General features: G+C 35.1%; 1 long non-coding RNA gene across 1 annotated transcript; it reads left to right on the forward strand.

The window, feature by feature from the left end:
- The first annotated feature begins 3,502 nt into the window (after positions 1 to 3,502).
- Positions 3,503 to 6,050, forward strand: LOC145804432 (uncharacterized). Its single transcript, XR_014346149.1, has 2 exons — positions 3,503 to 3,742; positions 4,330 to 6,050. It is a non-coding gene; the product is annotated as an uncharacterized LOC145804432 (long non-coding RNA).
- The last annotated feature ends 6,915 nt before the right edge of the window (positions 6,051 to 12,965 follow it).

Raw genomic sequence — 12,965 nt, forward strand, 5'->3', positions numbered from 1 at the left:
AGGTGTAAGGTTAATATGTCATACGAAGGCTGCCCTAATTAAAGAGTTTGGGAACAATCTCAACTTCATGTAATCATTATTGGTAAATTCAGCACATTGAGCAGTGAACCTAGTAATATGCTCCACCGTTGACTGGTTTCCATTCCCATAAAAAAGGGCAAAGTCAGGAATCCTAAATCCTCTTGGGTATTCATGTACCCTATCTACCCATTCTAGATATGGCTTTCTGTACACAGGAGTTTGAACCCCTCGAGCCATTGGTCCATACATTTCTCTAATAATGTCAGCAATCTGGTCCCTAGGAACCATATCTGTGCTTGTTAAACCAATACTGGAGGAACAAACACAAGATTTGGTGGACAACCTTATGCCTGAGGTCCTCTTGGTCCATAGGGTGGCATATTTGGGGCTGGTTGTCCCTGTGGTGCTGGCTGTTGTTGAGGGTATGGGTAACCCCTCTGAGCCTGTCCTGTGAAAGGACCTGCGAAGGGTGCTGGAACAGGTGTTGTGTCTCTTTCAATTGTAGGGAACCCTTCCAACATCCCGGGTGTAAATTCAAACAGAGGATTAGTAACCCCCCTTGTGCCAGGTATAACTTCAAACATGAGATTTGGAAACATCTTTATGTCGTTTTCTTATGTTGGGCAAGATCCACCAACTTGCATGGCTTCACTGTTAAATAATGAGGCATTTTGATTTGCCACAGGCCTCGAAAGAGGTTCATACCAAGACTGAGGTGATGGTCTTTCGTAGTTTTGGTTACTGGTTTGACTATTAGAATGTCCATTAATTTGCATAGGCTATTTATCTCTAGCCAATCTTTATTGAGGGACATTTGAAATTTCCTCCGTACGTCTTGTGTTTATTGGTTGGTGGGTATTCATTCGATCCATGAAGGACGTTGCCCATCTTTCCATTGTGTTCATTAACTGTTGTCCCATGGCATCTACTAGGCCACTCCATGGATTCATTGGCTGAGTAGATGGAACAGTGGATGGTCCAATTCATTGGCCTTGTCCAATATTTTGAACATGTGGTACTTGTTCTGAAGTGCTGGTCTGTTCGACCAAAGGTTCTGATAGAACATGTACTTCTATAGGATGTGTTATCACATTATCCTCTAGATCAGGTATTTCTACCTTTCCTTCCACGCCTTCTTCCAAGCGTTCATTTTCTCCTTGTTTCCTACGTCTAGCCATTTTAAAGAGTCCCACTGGGCGTGCCAAAAATATATGTTGGCTTTTTGGCTTTCGAAGGTTATTAATGTAAATTTGAGCGTGCCAGCAAGGATCAATCAGTCCTTACAGAATATTAATTGCCAACCAATTATCAGACGATTATGTTTTAGTTCTTTCAGCCTCAATGAAGAAGACTTTTATTGGTAGCTTTGTTTAGGAGAATTAAGCAAACAATGAGTAAATGAAGAACAATTATAGCATTTCATTAAGTAAAATAGAAGATTTACGAAGATCCAAATAAGCCTCGTAGAAGTTTACAACAACAAACTACTTGAAACTACTCCTATAAACGAAGTATAGTGCTGGAATTTGAAGTATAGAAACGTAAAGAACAAGAAATATAAAAACTGGAAAGGAAATAAAGTAAATAAAACTTGTTTTTTGGATCTGAGTCTGGGGGCACTTTCTGGGGCCTTCTCTGCTATTTATACTTCTCAATGATAACTGTCGAACTACACTTCTAACCGTCGAACCGCCCCTCCATGATCGCTGATCATGTTGCCTTATAATTAGCTCCACTATGCCAATATCTGCAGTTAGGCTTTCCTCCTGATTTTGAATTTAAATATGAGTAACCGTTGAAGCCACATCATTTTGTATCTTTTTGCTGATCCAGTGCTACGCATATCTTATAAAAACCAATACTAACTGCCACGTGTATGATTATGATCGAAGATTTGAGTTGTCTCCCCGTATTGCCCTTATCCTGCCACGTGTTGAACTGTGATTGGCTTTATGTAAAATATGTAGCCAACAATATAATATGGTTAGATACAAGAAATGATTACTAAAGATCTGTGGTTCTGGTTAAATATAAATAAATAATAATCCTAAAAGTCTCGCTGTTTATATATATGGAAATAAGAAAAATTATTTAGTGTGCTAAGGATTTAATAGTTCTTAATTTTTTTGGCTATCTGAAATGTGGTTGGATATCTGCAGGTATCTGGTATTTGTGGGGACGAGGATGGATTGAAAAATTTCACTCGTAGCGAGGGTGGGGCGGGGGCGGAAGTGAAGTTTGTTTGCAGGAGCGGGGAATGGCAAACCCACCCCAAACCTGCTCCGTGGCCATCCCTAATTACATCAAATAGTCTGGCACAAAAGCTATTTTTATGATAAATTATGTACAGGGGACCGTTTGATTGGACCATTCTGTCCCCAAAACCATAAATTATGTATAGGGGACCCTTCGATTGGATGCTTTGAACCCTAACTAGGTATCGAAAACTCTCCCTCTCAAGTATCTAACAACAATTCAGAAGATTTAATTTTTGTTGCATAGGATTGAACGAAGCCATGTACGAAGCTAGAGGTTAAGTTGAGAATACTTGTCTTTTATTCTTCGATTCAGCCTTCTTTTGTTCTTGTTGTATGTTTCATTATGTTTTTCATTCCTTTTTTATGTAAAATTTGGGGATTTTTTGGGGATTCATTTAAATTTGTTTCCTCTTTTCTTTTTTGTTTTTGACTATATCTATACTATTATTATTTATCTATTTATCTATACTATTTGTTAAAATCCACCTACTCTCCACCTACTTCACCCACTTAAACCTACTCCACTAAACCTAACCCACTACACCACTACCACCTCACCTACTCCACTAAACCTAACCCATTACACCACTACCACCTCCACTTCACCTACTCCTTACCTACTACACACTCACCCTCTTCTATATATAGGAATCATGAATCATTGTAATAAATATCTATACAACATATATCAATCAATAATACAATTCTCTATTTCTTTTTTATACATTGAATTTCTACATGGTATCAGAGCCAAGTTAAGAAGCTAATAATTCTGCTTCACCGACGGGCGGCAGAATCGCCTTGGCCGCCCGCCGGACCTCTACACATACCTTCACTCCGCTGCCACCAATTATTCTTCTTGATCTTGATCTTCTTGTTGTTGCTGATTCAAATGTTTGGTTTTCATCATATGAGGAAAATTCTCAGATGACATAATCACTACTGTTATATTTCTCAGAGATGAAGATTCCTTAATTTTCTTGAGCAAATCATAGCCTGTCATTCCAGGCATACAGTAATCTGTAATAATCAGATTCACTTCCAATCCCTAATAATCAGCCTCGCCTTGTTCGGCAATCGGTGAATTCGCATTCTACGACGTCGTCTTCGTCTTCGTCTCACATTGCTCATCATCAGAGTTCACAGGTCGAAGGATCGAATCCACACAGCAACACTCAAGCTCAAGCTCGAGCTCGGTCTCGTCTGCGGAAAGATCTCTTCTTCCCAGGGGACATCAAAGAAGAAGCTGTTTCATGCGTCCTCCAGGGGTTATTCTTGCTCCTGGTGAGACTATCATAGCAACTGTATTCAAGTTTGTGGAGCCTCCAGAGAACAATGAAGAACCAAATTTTGGGGGACATCAATTCAGCTTGACCCTGTTGGAACTCTAACCTTGGAGTTTGATGATGGTGATGTTTTCCAGTGGAGCAAGGTCACAACATCCATTTGTAATCTTATCCTCGGTAAAGTGAACCTCAAGTGGTCTAACTTTTTTTTTTTTTTTTATTACTATTATTATTATATCAAATAATCAATGCACTCCTGTTCCCCACTCCACTTTCTTTTCTTTTCTTTTTTTTTCTATTTATTTTAATCCATCTTTTTTGCAAAGCAAACGAAAGTTTGCACACCCATCATCATTTTATTTTATTTTATTTTAACCCCCTTATCCTATTTTGATCATCATGTCTCCACTACCCAATTTTCTTTATTTTATATATATATATATATATATCTCTTTTTATTATATTAAAAAAAAAATCATCATCTCTCCTCCGTTTGATTTCAACCTCCATTATTTTTATTTATTTTCTCCAAACCACTTTCCTTATTTCCCCATCTTTCATTTTTGATTTCAAATATATTTTTATTATTTCTTTCCTTATTTTTCTTTCACATTATTTTTAATCTTTTTCCCATTCCATTCCTACCATATAGCTTTGCACACAACACCATATTTTATTCATCTCAGGGATCAACCCCGATCACAATTTTACACACAAAAAAAAAAAAAAAAAAAACACCAAAAGCTTTGTTTTCTTTTCTGCAGCCGGCCACCCACCGACCTCACTTCTTCGCCTATTCCGCCGGTCTCTTCTTCTTGCCTCCGTCCTGGACGGCCCTTGACGGTGTTGCCTCCGTGCTTCCTAGACCACCAAGCAAGTTTCCTCCTCCCTGCTCCTCCACTACAGCATATGGTGGACCTCCAAATCGGAACATCACGGTGGCCTTCCGCTTCAGCTCCTTGTTTTCTGTCTTTAGCACACTTATCTCTGCTCGCGCATCCTTATACATGCGTTGGAGCAGAGCCAGCTGGGAGTTTAACTGTTGCACCTCATTTGTCCTACTCTGCAGCCGGTGCGACAAGTTTGTGACTGCCGTCATCGTCTCCACACAGGACTTCAAAGTATACTGATTGGCTTCAATGTCAGTTTGCACTGCCATTTTTTGCTCCACAGACCGCATAGGAAAGTTCAATGGAGCAAACCCTGGGGCGCTTGGTTGAGGTTCACTGGCCCCCGCACCAGTTATCTCTCTTGTTGACTCGTTAAGATCTGGAAAGAGAGTGAGCAGACCACGGGAAGACGAAGCCATTTTCTGGACAACAGAGTGTTACAGAGTGTCTCTCTCAGAAATCTCTCTCAGAAAACAGAGTGTTACCGAGTATCTCTCTTAGAAATCTCTCTCAGAAAACGAAGAGTTTTTTCAGAGTTTTTCTAGCAGGTTTTTGTCTCTGCTTCCAAGCCTCAGCCTCCGCTTCGGTTTATAAAGACCATGACAAAGAGGCCGACACGCGTTCTGTCGATCACGTGCATCGCCGCGTGTCTGGCGCACCTTTTGATGGCACGCCTTTTGAAAACATGGACACGCCTTTTGATGGCACGCCTTTTTATGGATTGGGCACGCCTTTTGATGGCACGCCTTTTGAAAGATTGGACACACCTTTTGAGGGTGCGACTTTTTAAGGGTCCGACAAGACTCTGTAAACTGTCCCGACATTGATTCCGGTTAGCTCCTTTATGGGTCCGACAAGACTCTGTAAACTGTCCCGACATTAATTCCGGTTAGCTCCTTCATGGGTCCGACAAGACTCTGTAAACTGTCCCGACATTGATTCTGGTTAGCTCCTTTATGGGTCCGACAAGACTCTGTAAACTGTCCCGACATTGATTCCGGTTAGTTTCTACAAGGGTCCAGCAAGACTCCGTAAACTGTCACCACAACTGTCACAACATTGTCTGCTACAACGGTCCGACATGACCCCATAAACTGTCTTCTACATCGGTCTGACACCGCCATCCAGTGTCCTCTACACCGTTATGACACCACCATACAGTGTCCTCTACATGGTTATGACACCTCCATACAGTGTCCTCTACAACGTTATGACACCACCATCCAGTGTCTTCACCATTGGTCTGACACGACCATACAGTGTCTCTTATCCTCTTTTATTTTTATGTATTTTCTTGTTTTGTTACTCTCTCCAAACTCAAGTTGGTTAGTTCCTATCCCCCTTGAGTTTGCGGGGGCTGTTAAAATCCACCTACTCTCCACCTACTTCACCCACTTAAACCTACTCCACTAAACCTAACCCACTACACCACTACCACCTCACCTACTCCACTAAACCTAACCCACTACACCACTACCACCTCCACTTCACCTACTCCTTACCTACTACACACTCACCCTCTTCTATATATAGGAATCATGAATCATTGTAATAAATATCTATACAACATATATCAATCAATAATACAATTCTCTATTTCTTTTTTATACATTGAATTTCTACACTATTATTAAGTGAATATCTAAATTAGTTTAGTAAACTTTCTTCTCCTCATGCCACATAGCAACGTTATATATTTTAAAATAAAAAATATTATACACAGCGTAAGCAATTAAAAACATATTTATCACTTAAACAACATACATATTATGATATTAAATTATTTATTATTTATTTTTATTATTAGTTATTTGAATTGTACACGCATCGCGTGCGCTACCCTCTAGTTATGTATATCCAAGGCTTTGTAGTTGAGTTTTGGAAGCCATAATTTTAAGAACAGCGCCTATTTTTTTTTTTTTAATGATAATTATAATCTCAATTAAAATTACTATATGGACACAAATTAAAATGAAACACCCACTCTTACAACATAATTGAAAATCCAACCCTAGTAAACCAAATTAAACACTCACCTTCAAATCAAATTGAAAACCTCCGATCAAAAAAATAAAATTGAAAACCCAAGCACATGATGTATCACTCAAAAAAAAAAAAAAAAACTTGACAAATGAAAATCAACAATGTAGATATAATTGCAATACCAACTTCTTATACAGTAGTTCATCAAACGCTGTCTCCAGGACTCAGAGGCAAGAGAAAATTGTGCTCCAAACGTCATATGCAGAAACCCACAAAGAAAGCGTATAGCTATTCTTCACAGAATACATGTCCTTCCACACTGCTATTTCGTTAATACACCAAAACTCGGGTGATGAAAGATTACGAGAGGGAAGAATCGACAATGCTACGTAGCTCAAATTTTATGGCTCAAAAGTGGCTCAAATGGTCAAAACGACGTCGTTTTGAGTACAGAACAACATAAAAATGGCCAAAACGACGTCGTTTTGGCCATTTGAGCCACTTTTGAGCCACAAAATTTGAGCTACAAGACATTTTTCGGGAAGAATTTGTTAGATTATGTTTTAGTGAGTGTCTATATTGTCATGGGCTGTGCAACTAGGTGGATGTGTAATGCTTTAGAGGAAAGATAATTTTGGTATTATGTGGGATTTCTTAGAAATTTTGTCAAAAATGGAAGGTCCTTAAAAAAAAGGTATAGGTGTATAATAAAAGTACGCTCTTGAAGTAATTTTTTGGTTTGCCACCTATGAATTGTTACTGCACTATGGCTATATTATTATAAAATATATACGATCAATGCTCAAATTAATCATGTAATTTTTTGGTTTGCCACCTATGAATTATTACAATACTATGGCTATATTATTATAAAATATATATAATCAATGCTCAAATTAATCATTTATGCACTATGTTTCTTACTGTTACACTACAACATATAAGAGTTTTAGAGATCAAATTTTTTAGTCTTTAAAAGTGAAATTTTGGTTGCAAAAGACATTTATGGACCAATTTTTATTGTTGTGAGGATATTCGCTAAAAATCGTCCCGAAAAGTCAAAAATAAGATTTTTAGCGACAAAATTTTGAAAATATCACTAATAAATAGACTTTTAGGGGTAAAATAATTTTGTCTTAAAATGATTTATTTTTTGAAACAAAATATTTAATTCCAAAAGAATAATAATTCATCATTAATATCCAATCTTTTGGGACAAAAGATTTCATTTTTGGTTTGGTTTAGTTATATCAAATAAAAGGCTCTCGTCTTATCTCTCTTTTTAGCTTTGTTAACATGGACTGTATTATTTATTATTAATTTTGTTCCAATGGAATACAAACACATGAATTGACATGCCATGATGCTTACCAAAAAAATCGTAAAAGTTTAAAACGGACAACACAATATGCACAAACATGGTCTACAATACCAATTTTGTTCACTTTGAATGTACGTTTTAACAATATCTTGTCAGTTCTGTTTAATTAAGTTATTATAAAGTATCATTTTTGGGGAAATTACCCATAGGTCCCATGGGAAACATGTGATCTCCATTTAATCCCATACCTTTTTCACTACACCCAAAAGTCCTTTCTCCCCTCTCTCTCTCTGCTTTTTGCTTCCCTTTCTCTCTCGTTTTTTTTTCTGCATTTTTCTGTCACCGTGTTTGTCATGGGAGAGGACCACCGGTGATCATATCTTTCTCCATTGATCGGGGTTCATTGATAACCACCAAGCATTGAAATCAACTCCGACGAAGAAGATGATATATTTTCCGACGAAGAAGATGAATGGATCTACTTAGATCTGATATAGATCTACTCAGATCTACATCAGATCTGAGTAGATCTACACAGATTTGGTTAGACATCCGTCTTTCCCCTTCGATCTCTTTTTTTTTTTTCTCTCTCTCTGCTATACACTTCTGTTTTTCTGTTCTAATAGAGAAAATTTTCGAATTCTGAACAAGCAGTTTTCGAGTTTTAGTTACAGGCGGTGAAAACTGTAAAATTTTGCAGTTTCAATTTTTTTTTTTGGTGCTGGAATGAATCATGGTTTAAAACTGTAAAATTTTGCAGTTTTATAACATTCTTTAGAACTGTAAAATTTTACTGTTTCATAACATGTTTTTTAATTTTTTTTTCCGGCAATATTCTAGACATTCCGGTGAGTCTCCGGCGACCGTTAAACGGAAGTCCGACGGTAGTAAGATGTGAACAGTGTCTATAAATTTTTTTTAAAAAAAAAAGGATTTTTTGGTAACAATTAAAAATGTGTTGGACTAATTGGTGCAAGTATTTTGTTTTGGGATTAGTTGGGTTTTGAACTTGTTACATGGGACTTATCAGTAAGTTCCCCTATATTTTTTACTCTTGGGAAAAAAAAGGAAAAAGAAATGGGAGGGGAATTTGTCAGTTCAAACAGTCATGTGCTAGTCATGTGACGTGACCTCTTTCTGTTACCTATGGTTAAGGTAAAGGGGCATAAGTTGAGCATGCTCAAATTCAAAATCAGACTATCAAAGGTGTTTTCAGGTTTTGGGTAAAAAGTGTTTTAAGGTTACAATGCATAGGGTCAAAGTGTAATTTATTCTCAGTTTAATAGTTCTATTTTTGTTTGGGGTGAGGTTCTGTGTTTCTATTTGTTAGAATGTAATATTAATGATTATGGACACTGTATTTCCAAGTTGTTTTGGAACTGTAAAAGGTGTTTATTGTGCTGGCTTTTATGATATGCATTATACTAAAAGGAATATTAGTAGTTTTTAAAAAAATTCAATTTGACATTGGTAATTTGGGCTTTATGAATTGTGATTTTGTTTTGAGATTTGTTGGGAGTTCTGATATCATGGTTGATGTTTTAACATTTAAATGCGATCTTGTTTACTTTCATTTATTTTGTTTTGAATGATGATAGATAATGCTTGCATTGAACATTTGTTTTTTAATACAAGTATTTACCCTGGGGTATCAAGTTACCTAAGGTCTGTTGAGGAAACATGGCACTGGATTGCCTAGTTTGTTGCCCATCTATTAGTATTTTGCTTAATAAAATTACATAATGTGAATATACACTATCCACACGATCAATTTGCTTGCATGTTGGAGTATCATTTGCGCTTGTTTGTTTATCCTAGAGGCCATTTATTTTTTGGGTTCCTTAGTAGCATTACTGAATTGAGACATAGCCACTGCTGGCCCGGGACACCAATTGCTTATTTTGTGGCAAAAAATTTGAAAAGTTATGCTAAAATTTTGTAGGAACTAATGATGTAACAAGAAAACTAGGTGTTAGGAAATATGGGTTAGGTTTGGTTTTATTAACAAGGTTAGTCTTAGGGGACTTCCGTTTAATTGCTTTGACATTGATTTTTTCAAGTTCTTTGCCGGGCTAGACACTGGATGTGTTGCTGGAGAACAAGAATGGACGGTTCTTTGGTTTGGAGAAGCAGTTGTCATCTTTGGGGTTGTTTGGGATGACCTAAATAAGTATACTTTTTGTCTTTTTATGAAAAGATGTGCAAAAAAGTAGAGAGGTGATGTGATGAAAAAAAGATAAAAAAGATGGATTATTTTGGTGTTGTCAAACTTGGCCTAAATAAATATCACAAATATATATACATATATACATATATATATATATATATATATATATATTTGGAGTGTATATTGAATGGTTGATAAAATGAAAGGTTAATAATAATAAATAAATAAATAAATATAAATTTTTTTTTTGGATATATACGGCCTGTCACCACTTTAACACATAGGATGGTGAATATATGCATATTTAAATAAGCACCTGGATAAGTCATAATAGGAAAGAAGCAAATAGCAAGTGATTTGAGTGACACATAGTGGCAAAATTTACCACATGACCGTGCACATTACCCCCTATCAATAGTGAGTCGTCGAGCTTCGAAAAGAAACAAGAAAGAGATACATAGATTCAAAATAAGTACAGCATACTAGTAAGCAATAATAGGGAAGTAAAGGCTAAACGTCGATAATAAGGTGAGTAATATCATACCTTGAGGCACCATAACATATTTTACTAATGTTTTGAGTTACTATGAATTATTTTATATAATTTATGTTTTATGATTATACTAATGTTTCAATTACGTGGATTATTTTCTGAACTCTATTTGCTTAAATTGAAATCCATGAATATGTTTGTTTAAATTTTATAAAATATTTGACAATGATTTTATAAACATTTGTTTTAAATATGTATCACCACGGAGGTCTCATGCCTTAGGGGACTTAAATAACTACTGACCCTCTAAATTGTCACTTTAGTGACCCTCTGACAGTTTCATGCCTTGGGAGACTTAAATAACCTTTAGCCCTCTAATTGGTCACTTCGTGACCCTCTGTCATTGACCCTCTGTTCTGTTCTGTACCGTGGTTATAATTATTTTGTTTATACGATTTTGTGTTATATATCTGTTATTAAAAATAATTTATTCGAATCAAATTATTCATCGTTTAGCCTAAATAATTATTCATTGTGATTTTATACCATTATGCTCTCAGTATAATATTTTTCACCTTACCATGTGTTTATAGCTATTAAAACTCCTTTCACGTGAAGAAATTTAAAGAATGATGGTTTTACCCTGTGTATCAGAACCTCAAATTTGATATGGATATCATGTTTTTTTTTCTTCTTGTAATCATTATCTGACTGATGTTACATCGTTACATAAGTAATAATTTCTATGTACGCTTTAGATGTTTATCTACATCTTTTATACATAAAAAATAATTTCTATGTACGCTTTAGATATTTATCTACATCTTTTATTTTAATGTGCTGCATTATTTAATTTAATTACTTCGAATTAATCTAAAAAATTTTAGAATTAACTAGTTGCGAATCCAATCTTAGTCACTGGGATGGGTCGTGACATTTGCATCACATGTTTAGGTTAATTTTGCTCTATAGAGAGAGAAACAAAACATTGAGAGGAGATATGTTGAAGTTTTCAGGTGCGCGAAGCAGGATTATTACCATACCGAAGCAGCTGAAGTGAATTATGAAGGAAAATGTTTAGAACTCACAATTTTTTTTTTATAATTTAATCTATAATGCTATAACTTAATACATTTTAACTTTTAAATTGTCATATACTCAATTATACTCTTTTTTGAACTCATCAACGTCGCATTATTTTGAGCCCATTTGGAAAGTTGCTATTTTAATTGATTTTTTTTATTATTTTAGCTTGGCTAAAAAGCTGTGTTTGAAAAATTGGTTGACCTTTTTTTTGTAATTAATTTGATGGTTGTAAGAAAAAAAAAATTATAATTTATATGTGACATTTTATCTTATTGATTATTTTAGCCTGTTTTATCTTTATTGATTATTAACAAAAAAAAAAAAAAAAAAGGAAGAAGAAGAAAAAGAAGGAGACGACCAAACTCACTTTCCAAACAAACCCTTTGTCTTTTTTTTTTTTAATACTCAAACTCAAGTTATTATAAAATTTTTGGATAAATTACACTGGCTTCCAAGTTTTAAAAAAATACAATAAATTCTATGATTTTGACATAATTATATTGAGTTTCCTTAAAATTTAAATTCATATAAAACTTAACCTAATTTTCATTAATAATTTGTGAGTTATATGGATAAAAAAAAAAAATGACTTTGTCATTTCTTTTATACAAAAATGTATACTATATATGTTATTTTTTTATGTGTGTGTATTTTTACAGCAATTGAATCGTTTCAGCCCATTTAAACTTCTTAAAAAAATTAATGTAACTACGTCAAAATTATATATATATTTTCAAATTTAGTCAGTGTAATTGACACAAAATTTATTTATCATAGGTAAATTGTTTCAAACTCTGCTTATTTTTTGAAGGAAAATATATAAGACCCACCAAAATTCTTTCACAATTTAATTTATAATGATATAACCTAATACATGTTAACTTTTTAATTTTCATATACTCAATTATACTCTTTTTTGAACTCATCAATTTCGCGTTATTTTGAGTCTGTTTGGGAAGTTGACTATTTTAATTGATTTTTTGATTATTTTAGTTTGGCTAAAAAGGTTATGTTTGGAAAATTGGTTGGCTTTTTTTTTTATAATTAATTTGATGGTTGTAAGAAAAAAAAAATTATAATTTAAATGTGATATTTTATCTTATTAACTATTTTAATTTATTTTATCTTTACTAATTATTTAAAATAAATAAATAACACACTAGAAGAGGAACCAATCCCCCACATATCACTTTCTAAAGCTACTGCCAACATCCATGCTGACATGGATAGGCTCATAAGGCTTACAGCCCACAGCAAACAACCCCAAACCCATCGCTTGGGACCCATAGCATAACCCGGTTGGCAAAGCCCAGGACAGCTGGAGGCCATCTGGGCATGGAGGGCCAATGACATTCGGGCACATGGCAGGTGAAACACAGGCCACATCAGCAGACAAAGATCTGCAGAGTTATTGCCACAACACATCACCATTAATGCAACCCATCACAGCATTTATTACG

The sequence above is a fragment of the Camellia sinensis genome, chromosome 12, assembly GCF_055761805.1.
Source record: "Camellia sinensis isolate YWXY chromosome 12, ASM5576180v1, whole genome shotgun sequence".
In the NCBI taxonomy this organism is placed as follows: Eukaryota; Viridiplantae; Streptophyta; class Magnoliopsida; order Ericales; family Theaceae; genus Camellia; species Camellia sinensis.